The sequence below is a fragment of the Lactuca sativa genome, chromosome 5, assembly GCF_002870075.4.
Source record: "Lactuca sativa cultivar Salinas chromosome 5, Lsat_Salinas_v11, whole genome shotgun sequence".
NCBI classification, from domain to species: Eukaryota; Viridiplantae; Streptophyta; class Magnoliopsida; order Asterales; family Asteraceae; genus Lactuca; species Lactuca sativa.
In genome coordinates, this window is record NC_056627.2 from 193340536 (window position 1) to 193346549 (window position 6014).

Below are 6014 nucleotides of genomic sequence, written 5' to 3' on the forward strand. Positions count from 1 at the left end.
CTCAGCATCAAGGCCAAAGGTTGTCAGTTCCTAGATCTCGAAGAACCAAGTTTCATGTTGATGGTGAAGATGTATTGGTTCTAGACTTTGGTACTGGTGTTATTAACAATTCACTTCCTCTAGGTGTTGATCCGGTTCAGCATCAATTCATCTCAGCTCCTGAACACGGGATGTTTTATCTCGATAAAAACAGGAGGATGTGCTTTCAACGAACAACTGAGATCCCAAAAGCTCCAACCACTCATCTTGTTGGCTTAAGGCAAATGTGCATGAGTCATCAAGATCTATCCGGAGAATTTCACATTCTTATCGCCGTGGAGCTGCTGAACAGAAGACAGGAGTTGCTGGATAGTCCTTACTGGCCAGTTAAAATTGAAGTTGAAGCTGAGTATGAAGAATTCCTTTCCAGGGGTGTTTTAATCTAGTTTGTTTTGAACATCATCATATTGGGGGAGATTGTAAGGTCAAACCTTGAAATATGATAATGTTTAAAACAGACTCAACGTCAGCATATGTCTCAGCGTCAGCACCAGCGTATCAGCAGCTCAGTTTGTAATAGTTTAGTTTATTCAGTGCGTTGTAACAAATCTTGTATTTATCTTGTTTCCTTAGTTATCTTGATTTGTTAGCTAGCGTATCCCTGAATTGTAGGGATTGTCTAGAATAGCAGTATATATTGTTTTGTATAGGTTTGTGAATGCACACGCCTTTCACAAACCCTAATCGTCGCTTTGTGCACACGATAATCTCTTTGTGAGATTATCTTTCTTAGTGAAAGTTTTTCTTCGTGAATTTCTCTTGTTCTTATTTGTAGTCATTGTTTGATATTTCGATTGATCTAAAGGCCTCTTCAATGGGTAGTACTGAGATTGTGCTTCAGACGACAGAGCAGATTCAGCAGGTCAGACAGAGGTTGTTGACCGCTCAAAGTCGTAAGAAGAGTTATGCGGACAGACGCTGGTCCGAGCTTGAGTTTCAGGTCGGCGACTTCGTGCTCCTGAAGGTCTCCCCTTGGAAAGGAGTGATTCGATTCAGGAAGAGGGGCAAGTTGGGGCCCCGATATATTGGTCCTTTCAGGGTGATCGCGAGAGTAGGCAGGGTAGCCTATCGTTTGGAGTTACCAGCAAAGTTGGGGCAGATTCATGACACTTTCCACGTGTCACAGCTGCGAAAGTGTATAGCCGACGAGTCGGCAGTGGTGCCATTAGAAGATATTCGGGTGGATGCGAGTCTGAATTATGTTGAGAGATCGGTGACAATTAGGGATCGGAAGATCAAGGTTTTGAGAAACAAGGAGGTGCCTCTGGTGCAGGTCCAGTGGCAGCATCGGAAAGGGTCAGAGTTGACATGGGAGCCGGAGCGTGAGATGCGGGAGCAGCATCCAGAGTTGTTTGCAGAGTGAGACTTCAAGGGCGAAGTCAAATTGTAGTGGGAGAGAATTGTAACATCTAGATTCCCAGGTACAGTATTTTATTCTTTTATTTTTGAAAGTTGTGAGGAGATTCGGCGAGTTGATGTTTAAACTCGCCGAGTATGGTTGCGGATTCGTATCCGGGTTGACAGCCGGACTCGGCGAGTTCATGAGTGGACTCGGCGAGTCCATGCTGTTTAATGAAACCCTAATTTCCTAGGTTTGGGACCTATTTAAAGGCCCTTAAGACCGTCATTTGCGGCTACCAAACCCCAGAGAGAAAACCTAAGAGATCTAGAGCGTTTGTGAGGGAGGAGAGGCCATTCTTGATCCTTTAGTTGGTGGATTTGCAACAAGGAAGTGACCAAGGCAAGAGGAGGCTGAAGGAGGTGCGATTTTGGTGACTTCTAAGTTCATAGAGCTCATATTGAGGTATTTGTTCGGACCCTCTTCAGTTTTGGTGTTGAATCTTAGTGTTAGGGTTTTCTAACCCCTTTAGAGGATGGATACGTGGAGCATTTGATCCCTTCTCGAGTCTATGCTTTGGATCTGGACCCAAAGAGGTCCAGAGACCTTAACCCTTGGAGCTTTATGAGTCATTTTGGGAGCCATGAGCTTGGGATGTCATTTTTGGGGCTAAATCACCAAGTTAGACCATTTAAATGTTATATGAGTGTCAAGGTCTGAACTTTACGTGATTATCATGCTTGGGAAGGCCAGATCTATGAATTTAAGGAACAGATCTGACCTCATGAGGTCTATGGAGTTTGTGCATGACACGAACTCGCCGAGTCCGAAGATCAGACTCGGCGAGTAGGATGAAGGTTTCCTGTATATCACTCAGTGAGTAGACTTGCCGAGTTGGGGAAATAACTCGGTGAGTCAGGGAGAGTTAGGGAGACTGGAGTTCAAGACGGAAATCGCCGAGTTGTTCTTTAGACTTGACGAGTTGAGTTGGGGTGGCCTCGCGATTCATGCCAGGTGTGACTCGTCGAGTAAGGGGAAGGACTCGACGTGCCAAGAGAGGGACTAAGAGAGTCAGTGGACACGTGTAGACTCGCCGAGTCGCCCAAGTGCACTCGACGAGTCGGGTCAAAGTTTGACCGATTGACTTTTGTTGACTTTTTAGGGTTTGGTCAATAGGGAGGCCCTTAAGCCAAGAGAGGGGTAAAATGGTCTTTTACCCTTCTGAGGGTGTTAAGAAAGGTTTGAGTATAGTTATTTATGAGAGTATTTACTTTATGTGATTAGGCGGAGGCTAGATCACATTTCTACCTAGTTAGAGACTTACCGAGACACCTGAGGTGAGTCTTCTCACTATACGTTACCTAGAGTGGTATTAGGTGTTGACTAGAGGGTCTTATGTGTTATGTATGAGATTATGTGCTATGTGATATATGTATGTTGTATAATGTTATAGACCGGGCCAGAGGGTCCAACGAGCTATGACCGTACCAAAGGGTCCAACGAGCTACGGGACTGGAGGGTCCTGCTGAGATACATCGACCAAAGGGTCGTATTATAGCCTCGAGTGGTGTATGTGTTGCATGCGGTATTTTGGGGAGCTCACTAAGCATTTATGCTTATAGCTGTTGTGATATGTGTTTCAGGTACTAGCGAGGGCCGTGGGAAGGCGCCGGCGTGACTTGTACACACTAGAGAGAAAGAGAGTTGATTTTATGATCTTGGGATATATTAGGTTTCAAAAACTAAGTATTGGAATTATTTGAAATGTTTTTAAATGAATTTGGTTGATGAAAAATGAAAATTTTGTTTTGGAATTTACATTGTTACAGTCCACATTTGACTTTTAAAGTTTTTATTTTTCAACTTTGACCTTAAATATTTTTCTTTTTGATAAATAATACTTGATGAAAAATATATGGCTGAATTGTATTTTAAATGTATTTTCATTGTTATAAGTTTCGTCAAATAATATATATATATATATCACAAATAAAAATATTTAAGATCAAAGTTGAAGAAAAAAGACTTCAAAAGTCAAAAGTGGACAATTAATTTGGGATGGAGGGAGTATATCACATTAATCTTTTGGTTTCTTACAATTTCATATTATAGATTTCTCAAGCTTTTGAGCAAATCAGACAAGTGTATGGTGCTCCATGGTAATATGAGGTAAAACCTACTCCGACATGCTTATATTCACCAATTGATGACTATTTGATACTTTAGTGTAAACAAATTACTGATAGTAAATTTATATTTCTTGCATTTAACCTCATTATCTGGTTTAACATAATTATATGTTCCCACAAACATGGAGTTAGTGTTCTTTATTCAATTTAGCAACAACAAAAACATATGCATGATGGTTAGAAAACTAATTAATTTAATTTTATGATAAAAGTGAAGTCTGAGACATGTTTCTAAGAAACTTCCAAAGTTTTGGCTTGAAGTTAAGGGCATTTGGTCTCCAATTTTTTTGGTTATGTACTTATGTCACCAAACACACAAACCAGGAGAGTCCAATTTTTGTTAAATATGTTTCTTTTTAGAAAAACAACACTATATGTTTCTTTTTTTATAGATTTGTTTGTTCATTTGAATTTTGATCCTCTATATGACAAAAGGTCTTAAACTGCTACGCTATATTTTCCATTTTTAATAGGTTTGGAGAAAAGTATGATGTCAATGTCTCATGAATCGAAAAACTACAAGCAAAACTTCATAATGCATACAAGATGTCAAGGGTAGCATCCTGAACTATAGTTATTTTACTTTTTAAACAGGAGCATGATTTGTGACTGTGATATGGGTTATGGTGGCAATGCATGTGACTATGATATGGGTTATGGGGGCAAGGCGTATCCTAATAGAGACAAAAAATAAGGGTAGTAGCTTCAAGTCCAACTATATTTTTTAAGCTATTAAAATTTATGAATTTTTTATTATATTTCTTTTTTAAATTTTGAAACACCAAAACGACGTGCTTCATAATTTGTGGACATTGATATGGGAAAATCATGAATTGGTGAAAAAAATTGGTAAACAAAAGCAAGCAAATGACTTTGGCATGTGTCAAATTTGGAACCTAGATGGCAAGTAACCGACAAAAAAAATATTTATCGTGAGTAGTTATATTGTGTTTTAAATAAATTACGCTAATTTTTATTTCTTTCTAAATAAATGGTGATGATGAATGCTCGTGGGAGTAGAGAGAAGGCGCTGGTGGGATGTATTTTCCGACCATCGATCTAGAAGATCCAACTGATGAGCAACAACTGAACCCTTCTTCTTTCTTTTGTCTCCTAGATCGAACGGATTCTTTCTGTCTTTTTTTTTTCTTCGAATTACAGTTGCGATAGAGGTGTGAGGGTGGTGTTATTGATGATGTAGAAAATAAGTTGGTCTTGTGGTTGATTTGTTGGTAATATAAATAAGGGAGATATGTATGGTGATATAACCGTGGTTGATGAAGGTTGTTGGTATGGTGGTTGTGGGTGGTTTTTGGTGGTGTTTGTAACGGCCCAATTTTTACCAAGAAATTTTTCATTTTTAATTAATCAAACAATTCCCATAATCCATAAATTTCCAAACCATTTGTTTTCCAATTCACAATTATTACAATTTCATTGTACTTTTGAAACATCAGAGAGTCCCATCACACAAAAAGAGAGATAGAGTGCTCGCCACGCCATCACGCCTTGCCTTTTCCCTTAGGCTCTTAAGTACCTGAAACAATCAACAACCTGCAAGCGAAATGCTTAGTGAGTTTTCCAGAGCATACCACATACACACAAACCACATATCATATATCATGTTAGCTATAAAAGCTACACACATATCACGTAGGCCATGCATACATGAAACCTGCCATGGGCTACCCCACATGGTCTTCTCCTAGGACCGCCATGGGATCCCCCACATGGCCTTACATCCAATGCCATGGGCTACCCCACATGGTCTTCACCTAGGACTGCCATGGGCTACCCCACATGGTCTTGCATCCAATGCCACGGGCTCCCCCCAGGGTCTTCATACAACCATGCAATCACAAAACACAGAATGTCTAACACATATATCGTAATCACATAATGGGCCGGCCTTGGTGCCTTAGACCCATAGGTATGGTTAGAAGACTCACCTGTCACGCATGCTGAACTGAAACTCTGCGACCAAATATACCCCACGGGCAGCTCCACGCAACGGCCTAAAAAGTGTCATACTATATCCAGTCATTTCCCCAAAGTCCATCCTGGTCAACTACAACTAGGGTCTAGTCAACAGTCCATGTTGACCCTAACTCGCCGAGTACAATTAGTGACTCGCCGAGTTTCCCGAAATAACATCTACTCGCCGAGTCATCGAGGTGACTCGTCGAGTTCATACGGTCTTGAGTGATAATCTAAGGTCATTCGTCGAGTTCCCTTGCTTGACACTCGACACGTCTACGAACATCCAACAATTTGGGGGAATATTACTCGACTCGCCGAGTTGTTCCTTCAACTCGTTGAGTTCTAGGTAATCTTCATCCGGCTCGCCGAGTTGTTCATCCAACTCGTCGAGTCCATAGCAATATTCATCGGGCTCGCCGAGTTGTTCATCCAACTCGTCGAGTCCATGCCTGCCTTTATATGACTCG